Raw genomic sequence first — 22,857 nt, forward strand, 5'->3', positions numbered from 1 at the left:
GCATAAGCTGCAAATGGACCAAGAGCTCCTCTGGTTTCAATCTGCTCTCTGAAAACCCACAAAGAAGCAGAGCTGACCCAGTGAGCATCGAGGCATGAGCTGGGAACACCAATCATGCGATTAACACATGAATAGTGAGCGCCTTTTCCAAGACTCATTTATCAAGGAACAAAGTAAGTGGTGGGTACAAGGAGTCTCATGCATACCTTTACTATCACATGTAATTTGACTGCAAGCCAACCACTTTATTCTATAAATAAAGGCCCGAGTGAGCCTTCTTTGAGCTCTCCTGGCCAAGCAGCCTGACTGCATGGCAGTGATTTCCCCCTGCGCTGTGACAACCCTCAAGGCTGCCTCTCAAAGCAGAGACCTTTTACCAGCAGCAGATCTCTGGTAAGTGATTGATACTGCACAGAGCCCTGTAGTCTGGTAACTTTGATTTCTGCCCTGGTACCTTGGATCTTAGTAACTGTTGTTTTTTTTTTTGGTAACTTTTACTTGTGCCTTGGTAGTTTCAAATCATTGTTCAAGCGATTGTGCTGTATAATAACAGACTGAAGCTTGCCATCAAACGTTTTTACAGCATTGTATTAAAATCACTTTCACAAATATCTTTGATGATGGTTCTTGAAGTGATCTAAATCCCAAATCATTTGTTCATGATAAATTAGTGTAGTTGGCAGAATCCTGAATCAGGATTCAGGACAATAGCTGAGACAAGCAGAGAGTCCTGTAAATGGTGTGACTTGACAAGTGTGAGGTAAGAGGAGGAGTGGTCAGTGGCAGAGAAAAAAGATGTGGTTTTCAGTGGAAAGTACATTTAACACCCTCTTTTGAGTGCCTGCTCTGAGCAGTGAATGCAGAGCAGATATCCTCTTGGAAGTTTCCAGCTGTGGGTTTAGGAAGATCTCGGGGAATGTGCACTGCACACTGTAACTCCTGACTCACTTCTCCTCAAAGAGCTCCTGGATGGAGTAGCAGGAACAGTCATGAAACTGGCTATGATAAAATACAGAAATAGGAGGTTTTATTTATAGACTGAGGGTCCTGTGTCTGAAGCAGTTGCCAGCACCACCTAGCATTTCTTACACAACAGGGACAGGCTAGGCAGGTAACTAAAATGAAAACAATGGACCTTTGTCCTCATGTAGGAGACAGCAGGAAAAGGCAATCAAGATTTAAGAAGGCTCTAAGGAGAACTGATCAGTCCCCAACGTTTTTTGCTTATTCTGAAGCATGAGCAGGAGCTCAATCAGCAAAACTGAAAGTGTCTGTAACAGGACTCCCACATCCAGCATGTCATCAGCCTGTGGAATTTGCCATCTCCTGGGGCAGGTTAGGAGGTCAAATATTGGGGCGAGCAAACATAGAAAAGAGGTCGGGAGGTCCAGTAACAATATTTACAGTTATGCAGGCTAAAAAAGGTACCTTCAAATTCCATAAGCCAATAGCAGGATAAAAATAAATATTGGAACTTTTCAGTTCCCTACAGGCCATGGCACAATTGCTGACCAGACTACAAGTGGTAGCTTGCATTAGAGAAATCAGACACCAGCTCTCTGGAAGTGGCACCTATGAATGCTTTTTAACAGCAAGAAGCATCTCCCATTAATCCACTTTCTCCCTTACAAAAATTCTCTTGTTCTGTGTGTTTCCAAGGAATCTGTTTTCCCATTCTAACTTCTAGGAAGACCAACAAAACCTCAAATGGTGTAGAGAAAGATGCAAAAAGGAAATGGTGCTGAAATAGAAAAAAGGCACAAGACTGTGCAGCCTTACCTGAACTATGCTAGCCAGTCATTTGCTAAGAAAATAAATAAAACTGGAATGAAAAATATTTTAATTAAAAATATGAATTTGCCTATTAAAAGATTAAACTTTGCCATTTAATCTGAATGATGCATTTTTCTCCCCAGATGTCTCTATTTGTGGCTTCCAAGTGAAACTTTCACCTTCCTCTATTAAACACCTGTCATTGACAAGAAAGCAGGCAGAGAGCAGTATCCTGCTGAGGTATAGCAGAGTACATCCTGAGATAGCTGGGATCTGAAAAATACATTTGGGATAGAAACAAAACAATCCAACAAGACCCCACCACCAGTTTCCTTTTACTTCAGGCAACACAGGTTTATAAACTGGAGGTATGGCTTTGATAGAAACACTCTGGCTGATTTGCCTGTACCTGTTCATGCTATTGCCCCCCTGACTCCCTCCAACCCTTCCAAGAGATTTGCAGGGGGAAGAAGGGAGGAGGGAGCCATCCAGGACAGTTCATTTCAGCAGCAAAAGGCCCATCAAATCTGTTCAGCTGTGAACCTCAGCTGCTGCAGCTCACCATCTGACATCTCTACACAACCCTGTTTCATTGGTGATTTAAGCCAATGTCCCAGACTTTGAATGGGGGTAACTGAGACAACATCACTCCACCACTCCCAGCACAGCAGCTGATACTAAATGGCTCCATAGTTTTATTAGATTTACATTTTTATGTTTCCTTGCAGGGGTGTTACCATCTGTACAAATGGGTGTTCAAGGGATGTGTGCTGGATGGAATGTCATCTGTGTTCATACTGCAAAAGAGGTCCTATGTTGTATGTTGTGTCTTTCTTTTTATAGTTTCTTACTCTTTGGATAAAAAAAAAAAAAATTACAATCCTCTGGGATGAGAAGCAGAAGTAATACCTCACCATTTAGGGAATCATTCATACTTCAAAAGTAAAAAGAGTAAACAGCTAAAATAATCATTCTGGAAAACAGGGCCTACACTGAAATTTTTTGGCAGGAGTTGCTTCATGAATACCTTGAATGGAAAATACATCTGTGGAAATAAAGACAGGTTTACAAGTAACTTGCAAGGGAAAAAAGATTTAAAGTAATTGCATAGTTTACTTTCAGTGCTCAGTTTTTGACCAGATCTACAGCAGGCAGACTTCAGAAAGGCAGATAAATAGAGTCAGCTACAGGTCTAGCAGTGTGGACTTTTCCAAAATGCCCACAAAACAGTTGGAAAGTCCCCCTTAGCACAGCAAATCCCATCTCTCACATCCCACTTTCAGTCTAAATCTGAGCACACAGAGAGTGTGCTCACAGCTGGGCTAGACTTTCAGTTTTTTGGTATTTTGTGGCTTTAACTTGTGCTTCAAGGCTGTGATGTGCTGACAAGTTCCTGGTTTGGGCATGTATTCACCTGCTTCTGCAGCAGCAGCCAGCTTGCACTCCCTAGTGCTCCAGGACCTTCCTCAGCCATTCCTGGAATGGTGGCAGTCTGGTGCTGCCAGCAAAGCAATGGCCTGCCCCAGGGCACTCCATAGCATTATCTGGGCTCTAATTTGGGCCTGGATGGTGAAAATCTGCACTGAGAAAGAGACATTTAAGTGCTGCAGAAAAATCCACTTCTGGCATTGTGGATCCTTGTGTGCAATCCAGTCATCCAGAGGCTGAGGAGCTCATCTCACTGTGTTTGTGACTAAATTAGCTCAGTTACTCCATCCTTTCAGTCAGGACCTCACTCCCAGGGTTACCCTCCATCACCTGCACCATTCATATAACCCCCAGGGTTACCCTCCATCACCTGCACCATTCCTCTGAGCTCTGGCAAAGCTGGTTCAGAGAGGAAAATTCAAAGGAAATTGAATTATGGCAGGGCTGATGTCCTGCTTTGCTGTCCTGTAGTGGTTCCTGGCAGGATCACTCACCTGGGACTGTGGGGCCATGTACAGACAATAAAACACCTCCTCTCAGTGCCAGCTCCCCCTCACTTCAGTAATCTGAAGGTTCAGGTCTCCATGTAGCCAGTGGGAGAAGCAGGAGGGCTCTAGCAGTAACAAAGACTGCTCTCACCAGTGGATGCCACCCACCCTGCAAGGTTTCAGGCTGCTCCTTGAGAGTAAAGCCTTTACAGGGCTTGGGCAGATCCACTGTGCCCAAGTTAGTCAAGAGGCATGTGTGAAATACATTATTAGACTTTGGAGCAAGAGGGACCCTATGCTTTTCTTCCCCAGCTGCCAGGTCCTGAAAGTCTGGGCTGGTCCCAGAAACCAGCAACACTCCCACTAGAACACAGACAAATGTGGTCACAACCTGCTGAGGAGAAGGAGACGAATTCTTGCAATCAGTACTAATTAGCTGTTGGTTCTATTGTCAGGTGTGACATTTCCCCTCTTCCCTTTACTTTCCTCCTGCCTGCCCTACCTGGGCATGGTCAGATTTCCCACTTGGGGTGAATGTTTGCTTAGGCCCTTCCCAAACACAGGGATAACAGTGTTTTTCATCTTGGGTTTTAAAGTATCTGGGCAAATTGAGGCACATGTGGAGTTAAATATACCCTTGGAGCATCCTTGGAGCAGTGGTTGAGCTGGACCCTCACCCTTCACCTTGTGAGGGGCAGAGAAAGAAAAGGAGGAGTCTTTCTGAGGGACAGAGCCTGGTCCCACACTGCACTGGACATGTCTGACACCACAGAACAGCCAGAGCCTGGGTCACTGCTGAGCTGTTAAAAGTGGTGAGGGACACAAGATGGGCTCTGTAAAAGCAATCTGAAGCCCAGACATTTCTAAAGAGAAAACTGGGAGGGGTGGAGGGAATGACCTGGGTCAGGGGGTGCTGCCACATACCCTGAGGTAAGGGATGAGAACCCTAAAGCTTGACTGCTATAAAAGTTCATTAAAGCCAGCAGGATTTCTTTGTGGAGCTTGTACAGCTGAAGCAGGGAGAGCAGAGAGGAGCACAGCCCAGGAGGCACAGGCTCTCCCTGTGGGGATGGGAGAGGTGAGCTGGCACAGGACCTGTGTGACAAGCTGGCACCTGCACAGCAGGTTGAGGGGACACTCAGGGACCCATGGCTACTGAGAGTGACAGCAAGTCAGCATGGCCATGGCCTGTTTGGGGGGCAAGGCCAGCCAGCAGCCACACCAAACCATCCCAGGACAGCCCTCCTGCCATTCCTGTCCTGCTCCAGCAGCCTGGCCTGGCCAGCTCCTTGGCCAGCAGTGTGACTTCTCTTGTTGCACCTCCTCCTCCTCCTCCTCCTCCTCCTCCTCCTCCTCCTCCTCCCCAGCCACAGCCCTCAGGGGCACCATCTCTTGCCAAGCAGCCATTTCACACAGATCCACCCGTGCACATGTGTGCCACTGTCACATTTTCTGCAAAAATCCCTTTGCTCAGGATTGTCTCCTGGGAGGCTGAGAAGCCTCAGAGAAAAAGGAAAACAAATTCTTATCTCATTTGCTTCTCCTGTGTTGTGCTCACATGTGGAATGTGTTTGGAGATTGTTTATCCAACAGGTGATTGTTTCACTGGTTTCATGTCAATTGTTTTTACTTGATGACCAATCAGGGCCAGGCTGTGTCAGGACTCTGGAAGGAGTCACAAGTTTTCATTATTATCTTTTAGCCTTCTGTAAGTATCCTTTCTTTATTCTTTAGTACAGTTTAGTATAGCATCATATCATACCATAAATTAGCCTTCTGAGAACATGGAGTCAGATGCATCATTCCTTTCTCTGTCTGGGAACCCCACAAATACAAGACTTGTGCAGATCTGAGTGCACAAGGAGCTTTGGTTGCAGTGAGTAACCATAATCCTGGTTGTGGTGGTGGCAGCACAGCTCTCCTGTCTGGCCAGCAGTAAACCACTGAGACATCTTTGTGACTGGGAATCCTCTGCAACATGAAATACCTGTTAAAACACACCTAAATTGAATTTTTCTATGAGTTGCCCTTCTCACTTTCATTCCAACCTGTGCCTGAGAGCTGATCCATGAACCTGCTTCTCTCTGTTTGCCCCCATTTGACACACAGCTACAACATTTTCCCTCATTTACCACAGAAAAAGGAAGCCCAAGTCACCATTTCTCAGCCCTTTCTGTAAAATCTGTATTATTTTGCTATGCTTCTCTGCTGAGAACCAAAAATGGGCAGCACTTCAGGCATACAATAACCACACACAGAAGTGTGAGCTTCTCCAAGCACAAAAAGGGTGAATGGGCATTTTCACTGCCATCTCCCTGGGCCTGGCTTGTGAGTCAAGTGTTTATAAAACTGTCTCTGGGGAAAGGCAACACAAGAAATGAGCTCTACTACTGTAATCTAGACTGCCTCAGGTATGTAAACATACAACAGAAAGATTTGAACTGGACAACACCAAAGTGATGGAAGGGCCCCAGTGCAGAGGCTGCAAGATCCACATCAGCAGTTACCATACACCTTGACACACTCCTTTGAACTAGCCAAGCTGTAACTCCTTGTCAAATTACATGAATCAGATATGTGACTCTGTAATTACAGCTGTGAAAACCATTATACACAGGATCTTAGAACTTTCTATCCAAAATAACCCTTGGGGAAGAAATTTCTCATTAAGCTGCTTGGGTCAAGGTTCAGTGAGTGCTGGAAATTCTAGGGGAATCCTGTTGGCAGATTTAGAGAAATAAGAACAAGAAAATGAGATCATGTTTTGGTTTGTGGCTTGTTCATGCTCTCTTGGTTTTTTTCTTTATTTTTCCCCTACTATTTATACATATTTGCAGGAGTTTTCTCTTTTGCAGAGTAATATTTTGTGAGATTTAAAAGAAGGCCCAAATTCACCACAGACCTTGATTATGTGAGAAAAATAACTGCTCCTACCAATCTAACAAGAGCCAAAGGGTGGCCAACCATTCTTCTGTAACCTATGTTTTACTGAAGGAGTATTTCTGCAGAAAATAACAGCACAGAAATACTCTCCCAGGACTTGTGTGAGAACCAAGTTCTTCTGCCCCTAGTTTTCCAAGAGTGCTATGAATATCAATGAATTTAATTTCACAATCTCCACATGGAGCAAGAGGTGTTTTCCTGCCTATTCTACAGATATTAAATCAAGGCAGAGGTGGTTAAATGAGCTCTGATGTACCCAAGGGCACACCAGTGGAAGGTGACAGGAAAGACTGAGCATCTCTGGGTGGGCAAATTGCCACAGAGCAGCATTCTTTGGTTTCACCTTTGTTCTCACAGGTTAAATTCTTAATCTCCATCAATTCTTGAAGGAATTATTGAAGATTTTTTCAGTCACCAGAGAACACTCTGTTACTTCACACAGTGTAAAGAAGAGCATTAACTGAAGCTGTCAATAAGAGACCACACATAATTTCTACCCCTGCTGAATGTTAACTGAATGTTTGCATCCATTGGAAACAAATTTTGACACACTTTCAAAAGTTCAGGCACACACAGCTGTGCTTTCACCTCTTTCTTGCTGGACTTAGAGCTGGTGTAGGACGAAACCCCAAAGCCAAAGTGAAACAAACTGAAATATGTTAAACAGAAATTCTGACTCAGAATGACCATACAAGCTCTCAACGCGGTTTCTCAGCTTGAACTTTGCACCTCCTTCTGGCTGATTCAAGATGAAATGTTGCTGCATGTCCCTGGGTGATTTCAGGCTGTGGCCACACAGTTTTTGCTGACTGGAGCTGGGACAGGGAGGTTCATCCTTCCTCATGACCACCATCAATGATTATTGCTGCCTCAGTGCAATGCTCAAAGTAATCATTCTGTCAAGACTGTCTGGGCTAGGAATCCTCCCTTACTGAGTGTCTGGCTAACCCAGATCATTGTGAAAGAACTTGTTTCAGGAATGTGTCTGGACAGAGACAGAAAAAGCAGCTCCTTTACACAGGCCTGTCTTACTGCAATGGGATAATTGCTTGAATTCTTGAATATTTCTTAGCTGGTTATGTTAGCTGAAGATCTAGTTATTCTATGATTATCAGAAGACAACAGATACACAATCTGGGTTCTTCTTCACTTAGTTGTGAAAAATAAGGCAAACAGTTAACAGATACAAATACAATAAAAACTATTCCTACATAACATTGGCACCTGGGGTTTTTCTCATCTTTTGCCCATGGTGACACCTTGACAGGCAATCCACACTGATCAGGGAGACACCCAGCAAAGGATGGATTAGCTACAAGAAAATTTACTGCCCTGCTGCTTTGTTTTAACCAAACCAGATTTGAACTCCATCCTCACGTGCTGGATTCTTGGGAGTTGACTCTGGCCCAATTCCTCAGCCAGCCCCCATTTTTGGCACGTGGTTGTGAAAAAAGTTGCCGAGGGGAGCTGTGTCAAAGGGCTTTTACTCTGCTCTCAATGGCTCCACGTACAGGCTGAAGGAATCCGAAGCGCTCCCGAAATGCGGTTTCCCCGCTGGTGTTTGCTGTTCAGCTGGCTCAGCAGCTCAACCATTTAAAACCATTGTGAGTGGATTTAGCACTTGTGAAATAATGCTGGCCTGTTCAGACCCACAGAGGGATGGGCAAAGTCCTCTGGTACAATAAAAGCCCCTTTTACCTCCTTCTCCTGTGAGGAGTCAGGGTGAGATGGAGTTTGAGGGAGAACACCACAAATCTACTCACATCCAGGTGCAGCTACACAGATATCAGGTGGAGGAGACACGGGCCTACCAAAATAAAAAAAGCTCAGGTGTTCAGAGGAAGGAATCACTTCAGTATCCCAGAAGCAGAAAAAAAAAACCTAAAAAACCTCACCAATCAAACAAATACACCAAAACCTCACTGAGTAAGTATAGGAAGCAAATCATGAAGGAGAGGGAAAAAAAGAGGAGCACAGCCCCAGAAGAGAGCTCCAGCAGAGTGTGTTCCATAAAATCACAGTCTGTGAATGCTGGTAAGGCAAATGGAGGGACAGATACAAAAAACAGAGTCCCAGAAGTCTCTGTCCCCAGAAACCAGAGAGGATGGAGCACCCCACATCCTCCTAGGCTGAGCTACTGCATCTAGCAAGAGGTGTGTTTCATCCCTGAGCTGATCCAATGCCCAATTATTCTGCTGAGACCATAGAAAAGAAAGGAGATAACAGGCACACTGTAGATCTGTATCCTTGTGTAGAGATTTGAGCTCAGGACCAGGCTCAGACAAGCAATTTGAGAGCAGATGGCAACAGGTCTTGGTGGCTACTAATTAGATTGGCTTTTGGTTATGATGTGGGGTTGGGGAGTCCTCTGATTCATTTCCAAAGTCAGCCACGAGCCTCCAGCTGAGTTACTGAGCAGGGTCAGCCTTGCAGTGTTCAGTTTTTTGGGCCATGCCAAAGTGGCAGCTGCCTTGCAGGTCCCTCTCTGGGAAGGGGAATGGGCTCAGGACTCAGCTGTGGGTCAGTGTGATGTTTAGGGTGTTTAGGGTGTTTAACTCAGGTGTTTAGGCCAAGGTGAAGCAGGGCCATCCCAGAGTGCTGCCTCTTGCCTCACTCACCCTGCACAAGCAGGGACATTTTCTCTCCTGGGGGAGCAGCTGACTCAGACCCTTGGCCAGATGAAGGGAAAGGTGTCCCTGTCGTTACCAACAGCAAAGAATGGCTAAAAAATAAGAAGATGCATCACTCTGTGGCTGCAAATGATAACAGTATATTCCTCTTTATCCTGATCCAAAAGCAATTTTTTTTCTTCCTTTGTTCCCCTCCCTGTGTTTTCCTATCTGATGAGAACTTGTTTCTCAGCTAGGAGCCCAGTCAGTCTGTTATTGCTGTGCCTAATATCATTTTTATGTTCCTCCCATTTTTTTGTTTTACATATTATCAAATGACTTATGAAAAGTGAAGTTCAGCCAACCAAACCTCAAAGGAGTTACGCAAGAGCAAGTAGCCCTGAGCTTTACCACAAGCCCTGGACATTAAAGAGGCATGTCCATGGGATGATAAATCTCTTTATGGGCTGCATTGTGGGTGAGAGAGATGAAGATATGGCTGGCAGGTGCTGTTCCCAGTGGCTATCCCTAAATCAGAAGACACTGTCTCTAGCCCTGCTCCTGACCTCTCTGAGAACGGAGGGGCAGTGTCTGGCCGAGTGACTCCTCCAGCTGGATCAGTCAGTTCCACACAGACGATACAATCCCGTGCACATGATACATTTGTACCCTGCACACTGACAAAGTGCTTCTCTCTCCTTAGCATCTGCTCAGTGGGCGTCCTTGTGAGGCTGATTCAGCAGAAATCAGAGCCATCCTTGTGGGAAGTTTGTGTCAGGACCAGCCCAACACCCAGGCTAAGAGAAGGCTGTGATTTACTGATCACAATCTCTATATGGAAAGATCTATGGGCTTTAAAGGCCCTCTTCTCCTTCTGGTGTGCAGAGAAGGACAGATAGGACTCGGTGACTCCTCTTGGCTGGGCTGGAGATGATATTTTGGGGCCCTACAGTTGTGGGTATATGGTATCTGTTCCAAAGCACTCAGTCTGCCTTTTGCCCAAGGCACACACGTTCCATACAGTCAATGCTGACATGTTGATACCTGTGAGCAGAGGGAAATTCACATTCTGTACTCGAGTGCTGCAGGAGCTGAGGCAGTGAGAGGATGTAGGGAGGGCAGAGGATGGATTGCCAGGTAAAAGGTCTTCAAAAGGCCCAAGAAAACAAAACTTTTTGGTGCCAGGGTCAAAAATTGGAGAGAAAAATTACAATGATTTCACTAAATATTAATAAAATCCCCTGTCAGATGGGGATAAATACGTATTAAAAGTCACTGGTCATGGTAATCATATTAATGAGTGCAAAAAAGCTTCTTTTGCCCACTTTCTCTGGTCATGCTAGCAGCAGAATCAAGCAGAGTATCCGGGTGCCCAAACAAATTGTGTGAAGTCATGAATAAGAAAAAAAAGAGGCAAATTGGCATTTCTTTTTGTTGGGTTTTGTTTAAAACTGGGGTTTTTTTCAGGGAGAAAAAAAAGACAAAAGAAAGACTGTAGTGAGTGCACAGAAAGGCCCCACAAAACCCCAGGACTGCTGCACAACATATTGACAGTAAAGCTGAGCTGCTCCAACAGGGGTGAGCTCTGCTGGGAGAGGCAGAAACCCAGAAGGGAAGGGTGTGATCAGGAGTGAATAAACTACAGGAATAAACTCCTCAATCATTTCTTGCTAGGTATTGCAAATGTTTCAGAGTGTGACTAAAACTGGGAGCTAACATGAGCCATTTGTCTAAGCCCATGCCAAGTAAGGACCAGCACAACTGCCCTCCAAACACAGTCATCCAGTGCCCACTCTGTCCCACATGGCCCAGGATTTTTCTTCCTCCTCCCCAACTCTTTTATCCCTCCTCCAACATGCAGGAGCTCATTTGGACACAGCTTTTGGCTATCCCCTTACAAGAATCCTCCAGCTTCAGTACACAAGGCTTGCTGAGTGAACCCCACTTGAAATCCAGGGCATTTGTTCTGCACCAATGGTTCCCACTTCTTCTGTCCCTTGGCCACCTTGAAAGGAGAAACTGCAGGATGAACTCCAGGTACAGTAAGAAAGGAATCATAAGAAACTCCAGTTCCTGCAAAGTTTTGTTTTCCCACTCCAAAAACTTAACATGTTCAGAGTCTGAATGTGAATGTTTTTTTTCAGAACAAGAGTGTGTTTGCAGAATCTGGGCATTCAATCATCATAGAAATGGTTATTCTGCTTTAATCCCCTCCCATTCCTATTCTGGCTCTGAGGTATTTGCTTCCCCAGCTCAGTCTCCTACTGAGGAGAGCCTCCTTTGCTACACCCTTTTCCAAAGGTCTCTCAAAGCAACACCTACTCAGGAGATCTCTGAAAAGCACAATTGTCACTAAGGGGATTTGGGCCTCCCTTTAATTTCTGCCATGCTGCACTATAGCTCCTCATTACAAAGTTAGCTCTTAAAGGTTCTTTGTCTCTGCAGGGTTGGAAGTTGCTGACTGAATGTCTGGGTCCAATTTCCACCAATCCTCCTTTAGCTGGCCATTCTCAGCTATGCAAAGTGTTTGCATAATGCTACAAGATCTTTCACACATCAATCTTATTTTACATTTTGAAGCTGTTTTGCAAAGGGGTTAATGAGAAAACAAAACACAAACAACCTGAATAATAAGTCACCAGATAAAACCCACTATCCTCATCCTTTAATACAGAGCCAGAACAGCAGTTCCTCTCACAGAGGGAAGAGGACAGACACTTTTCTAATCTGAGAATGTAATTCCCAGGGACAGTGTATGAGAAAACAGCAGTAATCTACAGAACACCCAGGAACAGTTGTTGAAAGATTCCCAGGGTGTTACTTTTGGCAGGACATCAGGTTCCAATAAAACCCTCTGAAAACACTAGCCTAACAACAACAATAATAATAATATTTTACACAGATGAAGAGTCTTTTATCTAAGGCTCACTGCAAATGATGAATGAGCTTCTTGAGGAGAGGTGAACAAAATCGATGCTCCACAGATATTGCCACTGATTTGGTGATGGGTTCTTGTCTGCAGACTTTGGAGGGCACACAGAAAAGAGTTAACATGTATAGGCAAGCTTGGGAGCATTCTTTATGGTGAACTTACAGGGATAGTGTACTGTATTTTTTAATGTTTTCAGTAAATCAACTGCTGGCATTCCACAGACACAGCCCGAGCACCTGTACAGAAATCAAGTAACCAATGATTACACTGTGCAAATACACAGAGCACTTGCTGAGTTCATTCACAGCTACTTCACTCCAGTGTGAAATTCTGTGTACCCTGCTTCAGTTCCTTCTTGGCATGCTCTTGTATGTTTCCTGAGACTAGTCTGGGCTTGAAACCTGTACATAACCATATATAAGTGTATGAAAAATTATGGACCAGAAGGGAGAGATTGCTGTAGGCTCCATGTGACCTGCCAGAAGTTTTGGATCCAGACTTTCACTTTGCTCTGTGAGCCATTCCACAGTGTGGCTACCCTTCACAAAGCCTGAAATTCTGCATCACTCTGGTCACATATCAATCTCAGCCTATATTTCATATGCCATACTGGGAAGATGTTTCTTGTGGTGTCACAGTGGCATAACCTGCAGTGAAATACTGCATCATGAACAGCTTTTATGGCTGAATTGGATTGCAAATGACTTTTTGGCTCAAACACATCATCAAACGTTGCTGCCCTGACCTTACCTAAGTGACCTTAGGAGCAGAGCATATATTGAGATAAATGCTTCCTTTCCTCAGGGTTTCCCAGTTCATATTTTCACATGAGGATTACATCTTGCTCTTTGTAGCCACTTTCAGAGACAACAACACTCTTTATTTCCCAGCACAGCACTCTCCTCAGACAGCAAAAGCTGTCATTGTTTGTGCCTGGAGTACAGAGACCCTGGAATTTCTACTCTCAGCTTACATGAAGGAAATGATGAGAAACAAGTCATGTTTCCTCTGTGTCATAGGGGTAACAGCAACAGCAACGAGGGTTTTGTCAAGACAGCCCCAGTTTCAGCAGGGACTAACAAGCAGAAAGATTAGATATTGGGGTGATCTAACAGCCTGCTGCTCCCAAAAGGGGGAAGCCCTGCTCCACTTCAGCCTGTGACCCTTTGCTCCCTCCTTCTCTCCTGCTCCCAGACTCATCCCACCTTGTCCTTGTGATGGAATTTGCCAAACCCTTTTCACAGACAATGCAGCTCACTAAAGCTGGAGAAAATGGTCTCCTTAAGTTTTTTTTTCATTTTTATTGATTTATTTTAATTAAGTTTAGCTTATTGAGCTGGATTGGCTCAGAACAGAGTCTTAGGAAAGCAAAAGTGCAAGAGAGCACCAGACTCACAGCAGGAGCATTTGCTCTGGACTTTAAGATGATCACAGCTACAAGGTGTAACCCTCAGAGTTGAGCAGAAGATACTCTGTGGCTGCTAGTTTCACTTTTTTCTTATTGCTGACCCTAGCTAATTTCTGATATAATTTGGCCAAGTCAGGAAGCAGACCAGCAGAATAATTGGTGTAATTCAGAAGTTGTATTCAGCTACAAATGAAGAAGAGAGAATAATTCTGGCCTCTTAGAGCTGTATTATACAACACCACAAAAGAATGAAGAGGGGAAATTGGAATTGATGACACATAACTGGCTTAGCTTTTCTGGGTTGAACATAGCCTGATGGCAAGGCATCAGAGCCTCTAGGAGCTGTGCAATGCTTTACTCACTATCAGATAGACCCACATGGCTTCCCTGTGGCTTGAAACAGCATCTATCACTAAGCTAAAATACAGAGAAGCTCCCCAAGCATCCTGAGTCACTGCAGCATTCAAGTCCATTTTCTCTGTCCAGCTTTGCTTGCCCTACACCTGGAGGGCACCTGGCCAGAATCCTGGAAGGACCTTCAGAACCAGCATTACCAGAGTGTGTTTGCCTCCCTACCAGTGCACATGCAGCTGCTTCTTTCAGCACTCAGTTCCCCTACGGAGGTGACAGATGTGCCACTGCTGCTGTCACAGGCAGGTTAAAAGTTTGCAAAGTTTACAAACTGGTCTTAGCAGCTGTCTTTGGAAGCTAAATTCTGAGCAAGTGAACCGCTCCCATCTTCCCAGATTCTGCTTCTGAGCAGCCCTGTAGTTATGGTCAGACATTAGAGAGATTTCTGTGGTGTTACAAGAATGTTTTGGAATTCCTTGTCCAGCTATCTGCCCTCAAAGCTTGGCAGATGACTCACCAGCATTCACCTCGATTTGTTACTGAGCTTAAACTTTTATCCCCTCAGCTTCTTGTCAAGTTCCACTCTGTATCTTTTCAGAAGCAGGTCCTGTTCTAATGCAAAAGAACAAACAACGTGGGAAGCAGCTCAGAAATCAAGTTTCCAAAAGCTCTTGTGCTGAATTCCCCCGAGCTCATGTGCCTGTACTCCTAAGGCATTTGCACACATAAATCACTGCTTGCTTACATCTGGCACACGCAGAGAGCACACTGCTTGCTTCACTCCTGCTGCTGCTGCTGGCTGCAGGCTGCTCTGCAGAGAAGTTTGGAGAAGTTCCTCTGTAATCAGGAGACACAAAACCTGCCTATGTTGCTGATATTCTTTATGTATCAAGCTCACTGTTGCCTGCCACTTCCTGACCGAGTCTCTGCAGCCTTGCACCCATGGGATTATCAAAAGAGGTGCTTTTCATCCTTGGCAAGTAAAAAAAAGATATTTCCACCTCCCAGATGTTATTTGTTTACCTCGCTGTACCTGTAAGTGATCACAATTTGACCAAGCTTCAATTTCAAGAAAAGCAGCTGACCAAAGCAAGGAAAACCATCTTCCCCAGACCACCCCACCCTTCCCAGGCTGGAGAGTTTACTGCACTCTCACAGGAGCAGCTCACTCTTTTGCTTGCATATTCAGCCCCAAACATAGAAGATATGGCCAGAGAATTTCAAGCTAAAAATACCAATCTTGTGCCATACCTAGGTTATTTTACCACCTTGTACCAGGGTAAGTGCACATCAAGTGAATTTTTCAGAGTGGTTTGTGAAAATTCCTTTGTAGTACAACATTGATCATATCTCTTTCAACTGTAATTTTTTTTTTCCCCTGCAAGTGGGTCAGGTTCCTTCTGGGTCCTAAACAAGAGCTTTTGAGAAAGGAATATTTCTTTTACTCTTAACCTGGAAATTTACAATCTGGACAGAACTGCTTTGAGTTATACAAGTCCAGATCTGCACTCCTTTCATAACTGCCTGCCATGGTAACAAAGAGGGCAGCGCCACGTCTGGTCCCTCAAGCTCTGTACTTGTGCCAAAGATAACCAGTTATACTGGCATCATTAATTTTGATGCATTAATAGCCCAACAGTTTCTGTCTTTACCAGCTAGAATACTTGCCAGCAGGATTTGGCAAACATAATTTAACAAAGATTTTTCCTCTGTTAAGAGGGAGAACAATCCCCAATTTTAAAGAACAGGAAAGGAATCCTCATTTAGGGATTAATCATCACTTCATACCTCCTGCAAAATTCACACTCCAGGCTCTGATTTAGTTCTACACAATTGCTCTGGCTTACTAATTAAGAATAACATGGGTATTAGCCTTTCTTCTTTTAGGTTTTTAAATTGCTGATTTAAAGGCTCTCTCAGTGTGAGAAGCATTGCTAAATATCTGAAGTGTAAAACAGCAAGGACATTTGCATCCCCAGCCAAACCCACAGGGGTGGAAAAGAAAGGCATGATTTACATCCAGTACCTCTGCCTGTAACCTGGAGGACATCTGGAACTCTTCAACCTCCACTCTGTGAGAAAGGGACTTCTCTCCTGAGGGTGCAAAACAGATTCATACTTTGACTCTATTTATTGTCACTGAGAGGGCTTGAGCTAGAAATTATCAGTTCCCTCCTATGACTTTTATATGAGACAAAGCAAGAAGTACTCCAGAGACACATGAAGCTGACACTTACACAGCCTTTCTTGCTCCTTCACTCGAGTTCCTAACAGGCATCCAGCTTTTCAGCTCATGCAGGCGTTCCCAACTATCCATTTATTATTTACTCCACTTTATAGAGTCATACTCCATTTATTAGAAATGGAGATGAAAGAAAAATTATTTCTCCATCTCACTTAAGATAGGGGAAAAAAACCCAAACTCACCTTCCCTTTCTAATTCTAAAGGAGATTTCAATGAGTCCCACTTTGCTATCAGTACTGATAAGGCTGCCCTTATGGTAGGAAGAAGATGATTTGCAAGGGTCAGTCTGCCACATCTGCTGGATATTAGTCTAGGCCTTTTCCAGAGCACTTTGATAGTGCTGCTGAATGGCAGGGTGATAATTCATCTCAGCCTGATTGAGGCAACATTTCTTCTAATAACTTGTTATTAGGAAATATGTGATTAACTTTGACTTCAGTACTCTGTAGGGATTTGTTATTTCCCTGAGTCCTTTGAGCTTGATTTGATAGCAGTTTTGAATTATGAAATTTGATGCCAACTTTGATTAGGTTGCATCAATAGCTTTTTTCCCCCCAAAAAAGCTCTCTTTGTTTACTCCTTTAAGCAACCAAGACTTACCAATCTCTTTGTACCTGCAGAATTTCTTTCTAATAATAATAGTGAAAAACCAGCAGCACACGAGATTGCTCGCTGTGCCGAGCCAAAGCTCCCAAGAACACATGGCAACATGGAAAACACATGGCAACATGGAAAACACGTAGAGATGTGAGTAAGAGGAGATTGATGAGATGGATGATAAGCCTGGAGGCAGAGGCAGAGTGAAGCCTGGGCACAGGGAGCACAGGAGCAGGGCCAGGCCTGGGGGCACCCATTAGGCAAATAAGGCACGTTCAACCATGTCCCCATCATGAGGGGTTCCACAGGGAGCCACGTGAGCTTTTTCTGATTGACCTTGATGAAGGGATGCTGGAAATAGATAGTTAAACCATTTCAGCTGGGACATCCTCAGGACTCAGTAAACATTCCCACTGGAATGATCTGCTCCTCCTGGCTCCTCCGTGTCAAGACGCAGCAGGACGCCGACTGAAAGCTCGTTCTGAAAATGATTGTGGTATGTGGGGTCCTGGGGGAAATGGTGGTGGAGCAGCAGCTGCTTTAGTCCTCAGCAACTTCCAAACGCTTCTGGAGGGTTTGCATGGTGCATATCCTCCTGCCACAGTAGCAGAAATGGTTTGGGAGGGTCTTTGGCATGGAAAGACGAGAACAGAATGAAATCTGTTTGTACAGGACACTACTTTTAGTCTCTCTATGGGAGCCTGGATTCCCAAGGGAAAAGAATTGCCAGGAAGGTCCTTTCTGTGCATTTTTCCAGGTAGCTGCAATAATTTCTTTCATATGGGAATGTCCTTTCCACAAGGCAGTGCTTTCTCAGTTAGCTCAGGAATATATTCTGACAGGGCAAACCTGCAAGCTGCCCAGAAACACAGGCTAGCCCAAATGGGGCTGCTTGCTCATTTAACTGTCGAGTATAGCTGAGGTAAGAAGTGCTTTTTCCATTTCCCCCTCCATTTCTAGGTGTACTCAAGGGATTAAATGCACTTTGAAAAGCACTCATGCTCTGTTTGCAGCAGCAGTCATCTCTTACCCCAGCTGTGGCTGGAAAAGCTGAGATCCACTGCAGTGATTGTGCTAACATTCCAGTGACCTGACTATCCACAGGGACAGGGTATTTTTGATAGGAAGCCCTTAATTCTTCATCCTGCAGACCCAGCTGCTCCACAGAGGCCCACATCATTTGACCACAAAATACAATGCTAACCACCAAGTTTTTTGCCAAAATATAATTTGAGAGCTCAACACATTAAAATTTCTTTTGGAATCACTGTCCACTATGTATGCTATTATTCACCAGTGGCATGCATTCAACGTCTCTATGCAATCATCCAACAGTCTTTTTTCTATGGATATATTTGCCAAGATGAAAAACAAAGAAAAATTTAAACCATTTTCAATGTGTTTCCAACTGTTGGACTAAGTTTTCTCAACCACATTGTTGAGTTGTGATCTAAATTAATGAATATTCTCCTTAGCAGCTGCTATTCAAACAGTTAGTCTCCATTTTTTTCTTTTTTGATTGTGATCTGTAAACCATTAAACATGAATATTATCAGGTGGGGCTACACATGTGGACAATCTGGGTTCATTTTGCAGCAGGTCATAGGGGAAGTTGCTTCTCCCCCTGTAGTCTGGAATGATTTTATAATCTTTTTTGGAATGAAGAGTTCTCTTTAAAAAAAAAAAAAAAAAAAAAAAAAAAAAAAAAAGGGTCCATCTTTCCAAATATATGCTGGTGTTGCTGTTGCCAGTTTGACAGCTGTGACATATGGACATTTCACAGGAAATTTGGAGGTTTCTTGGGTTTGTATTTTTTTTTTCCCCTCAGGCAGCTCAGAGTCCTGAAGGAGCTGCTGATAAAATATTGAACAAGTGTTGTTAACATCTACTTCCAGCAATATAACAGGTCAGCTATAAATTTTAGTCAGAATAAAATCTTGATATGGAATAGCTTTCCACTGGAAAACGTTCAAAGGAATCTTTTTTAAACTGTGTTGAGAATACCAAAATTTGTGAAAGTTGTCCATCTATACGTTTCAGAATGAAACATTTAATCTTTTCACTTTGAAATAGCTCTTTATTTTGTATTTGATTGAGCTGGTATTTTATGTTACAAAACCTTCAAAATATTTTTTGAGTACCTGAAACATTTTCTCTCAACACCATATAGGATATTTCTCCCCTTTAACTTTTCTTTCCCAGACAATTTTGAAGCATTTAGCATCATCCTTCCAGATCAGAACAAAGTAAAGAGAATGTAACCAAGGCATGAGTGCATGTTTCCCTCTCTCCTCTGGATCAGAGCCACACAAGGTCTGGATTCAGCTTTCTGCTGAAGAGCTTGGCTGCTCACCTCAGGCTGCAGGGACTTGCAGGATCAGCTTTGGACATTCTCTGGTTAAGGCTCCAGTGTCAAGGCATTGGCTCTCACAGCAGAATCCACACTCCCTGCACTCTGCAATTCAGTGCTGTAAGAACCACTGAGTGTGTGGTCTCAGTAAACACAGAGCAAATTCCAATCTCTGCAGCAAGATATCTTGAACAAACACATTGTGCCTATAATGCACTGATTAATAAAATAGAGGAGCTCAGGCTTCATGGGGCTGTTGTGTGGAGGACTGAGATTTTCTGCTTAAAACATTTCCCTTTCTTGATCTTGAGAAACAGAGGAAGACCTAAACACAGTTCTCTACTGTGTAATTATTGATTATTGGTAGCTGTTGGTTGAGATGCCAGCTATTTCCAGATGAACAGAACAATTTTAACTACACTCCAAGAAATCCAGTGATGGTTGCTAGAGCATGTAATTGAGGTTGTTACAGGTAAACACCAGGAAGGGTTGGGTAAAACCAGGTAAAACCAGCTGCTCTCCACACTGTTCCAGCACATACTAATGATCAGCCCCTTTCTAACCTGCTCTCAAAAGGATTACCTCTTCAAAGAGTCATAGAATGGATAGAGTTGGAATCCCCCCTGCCATGGGCAGGGACTTATTCCACTAGACCTGGTTGTATCCAACCTGGCCTTAAACATTCCCAGGGTGGGGAACCCACAAACCCTCTGGGCAACCTGTTCCAGTGCCTCACCACCCCTAGAGTAAAGAATTCCTCCCTAATTTCTACTGTCAGCCTGCCCTCTTTCAACTCAAAGCCCTTCTCCCTGCATGCCCTTGGAAAACGTCCTTCTCCCACTCTCTCATGGGCCCCTTTTAGGGGCAGGAAAGAGCCCCAAGGCTTAGCCAGACTCCTCTCCAGGCTGAACAACCCCAGCTCTCTCAGCTGTTTGCAGAGGAGAGGAGCTCCAGCCCTGTGGACATCTCAGGGGTCTCCTCTGCACCTGCTCCATCAGGTTCTGTGCAGGGCCCTGGAGCTGAGCCCAGTGCTCCAGGTGGGCTCTCCCAGCAGCACTGGTGCTCTGCTTCACCTGCCTGCCCTGCACAAGGGTGGAGCAGAGGACTGTTCAAGGCTCAGACAGTGACAGTGCCTCTGCCACAGTGCCTTTGAGTTGCCCCCAGGTGTGCAGGTATCTCTGCAGGTGTTTGGCAGGGCAGGCTGAGCCGCAGCACAGCAGGCAGATGAGTGCTGGAGAAGGAACCACAGCAGGAAAAGGCAAAGCCAGCAGATCCCTCAGGTGGTTCAGTACCCACCCAGCTTGTCATGGAGCTGCAGCAGTGTGGGTACAGCTCCACAGCCTTTTCAAGGGACATTTACCTGCTGAAGTTTTGCATAATTCTGCTCACCCACCATTTACATCTTTGGGATTTCATCGTAGCCAGGTGAATCCATTCCACAAAAGAAACTTTTGATGTCAGGACACAACCAGATATGAATGATGCACTGCCTTAACTGTCTATTTAACTCCACAATTTATTGCCTTTTAAAGCCATGCTAGATTATTTATGGAGAGGAAACTTATAAAAGACACAGATATATGGCAGAGATTTTAGAATGTTCTCTGGCAGGAAGCTACACCAAAGCAGAGAAGTCACTGCAGGGAAAATACAGCTTCTCTAGAAAAAATAAATATCCAGTATTAAGAGAAATGCACTTTTGTCATCCTCACATGGCAAGGTCCTTATAAACACCCTTGATTTTGGAATCTCTTTAATTTACACTTTCTGGCATCAATATCCCAATTCCACAGATCTGTTTGAACAGAGAGGATAAATGATTACTTGATTAAACTGAAAAACTGACTAAATCCAACCTCACCTGCAGGGAAAAAGATGAGTAGAATTGCTGCTACATCAGCAGCAAAGCTGACTCTAGTTTACCAGTGTACAGCAATACATTTCAAAATTTAGGAAGAGAAACAGATACTCAGGAGTCCTTGGGGATCACTGAATTATTCAGTGTTGCCTTCTGAGTAAGGCTGATGCTGCACCACTTGGCTGCTTCTGTACCAAATCCAGTAACTGGTATTTGACTGGAGCATGAGAAGGTGATGCATCTTGATTTAAAGATTTCAAGAGATGGAGAATTTTCCCACTCTCTTGTCAAGTTATCTCTCTGTCTTCATTCTCAATTTAAACTTAACCTCAATTCAGCTTCCTGTTAGAGGGAGGTTTGTATGCATTCTCCAGCAATATTTAAAAGTTGTTTTAGTGCTTGAAAGTAATTAAATCTGAATTCATATTTCTTTTAAGCAGGACAGCTGCATCTCTTTCAGTTTCCCATTGCAAGACATTTTATAGAATCTTTATAATTTGTTTGGGGCTTTTTTTTCTGTGCACTCTCCAGATTTTATAGATTTCTCAGCTGTGAACAAGTTTCTCATGTCATTGTGATATTAAACAAATTAATCTTATGAACACAGCTCTGCTCCTGTCATCACTGCAGAACTTCCATGTCCCACAGCAAGCTCATGTTCAGTACTGTTTCCATTAGGATCCTTAAATGCATTTCTGAAACTGCCTTCCAGTTGGATGGTTCTTAATGCTCACAAGCTGTATTTCCCTTGTATTGTACTTTGAAACCATTAGAAAGACTAGATATGAAAAATACTTGGAGTAACCCTTATTATTCCATGCCCTATCAATGCAAGCTGGCCTGGCAAAATCACCTGGCATATGGCCATGTTGATTAGAATCAAGTCACTTGTTCCTACTGGCTCAGCTGAGGCTGGTTTCACTTTGTGACACACAAAGCTAAATAATCCCCTCTTGCCCTCCCTATCTCCACAAGTAAATATGAACAGATTTTTGTTAAATAGCATTAGTTTCACTTGCCCCCTTAGCCATATTTGGAGCCTCATGGCCTCTGCCACATGCTGCCTCTCACATATTCTGTTCTCCAGGCCTGCAAGGGTCTTTTATAACACTTATTTCAAGCCAGCTTTGGGCTCAAAAATGACACAGATAAAAATACTGAACTGCTTCAGCACAGTCAACACCTTTGGATGGTTCCAGCTCTAGCACTGAACATCTGTGCCAAAGCCAGCTAAGGCACCAACTAATTCTGGCCAGCAGAGCACATCACTGGGGCTCATTAAAGGCTGCAAAGGGCAATGAATCTGACAGGGTATCATTTAACACAACCAATATTCTCAAAAAAAATTCTCTGAAACAAAAAAACCACGCACAAAAAGCCAAACCTCACTTTACACTGGGCACAGTATTATCTATTCCCTTTCCTGCTCTGCTAGTTGAATCCCATGTCAAACTTCCTCATTATTTGCCCTCTGCCATCAAAGAAGCTGAACCAGGGCTACTGAGGTCATCTTGTTTTGCCTCTCTTTGTGGTAACTCTCCTCTAGGCTCAGAAGTTTGCTTACTGCTCAAAGACTTATTAAAAGCTAGCAAGAGAAGGCTGTGCTCCTCACACAGCTCTTTTGCTTATCTGGTGCTGTTTAGGCATGCTGGGGTTTATTTTTTTTATTCTTTATGGCTGCTGGTTTTCATCTTTCATGGCCATTTGTAAAGGCTGGAAAGTGTTTCTGCATTCCCTGTGATGTCTGATTGCATCATCCCAATTCTCTTTAAACACAAAAGGGAACTACTGAATATTTCTGCTATTCCTGAATCATTAAGACTTTCACCATCTCCTGCTAAGCAAGTGAGCCATACAATTGTTAGAAATTATTTT

General features: G+C 43.9%; 1 protein-coding gene across 2 annotated transcripts in view; it reads left to right on the forward strand.

Moving 5' to 3' along the window:
* The first annotated feature begins 235 nt into the window (after window positions 1-235).
* Window positions 236-22,857, forward strand: part of NINJ2 (ninjurin 2) — a 43,692-nt gene continuing 21,070 nt past the window's right edge. The window contains exon 1 of one of the 2 annotated variants that reach the window (XM_059845705.1): window positions 236-393. The gene's annotated coding sequence lies outside the window, so the exon portion shown is untranslated. The remainder of the gene's footprint in view (window positions 394-22,857) is intronic. The other variant, XM_059845706.1, reaches the window with a different exon arrangement.

This window comes from Haemorhous mexicanus, chromosome 5 (assembly GCF_027477595.1).
Source record: "Haemorhous mexicanus isolate bHaeMex1 chromosome 5, bHaeMex1.pri, whole genome shotgun sequence".
Taxonomy (NCBI): Eukaryota; Metazoa; Chordata; class Aves; order Passeriformes; family Fringillidae; genus Haemorhous; species Haemorhous mexicanus.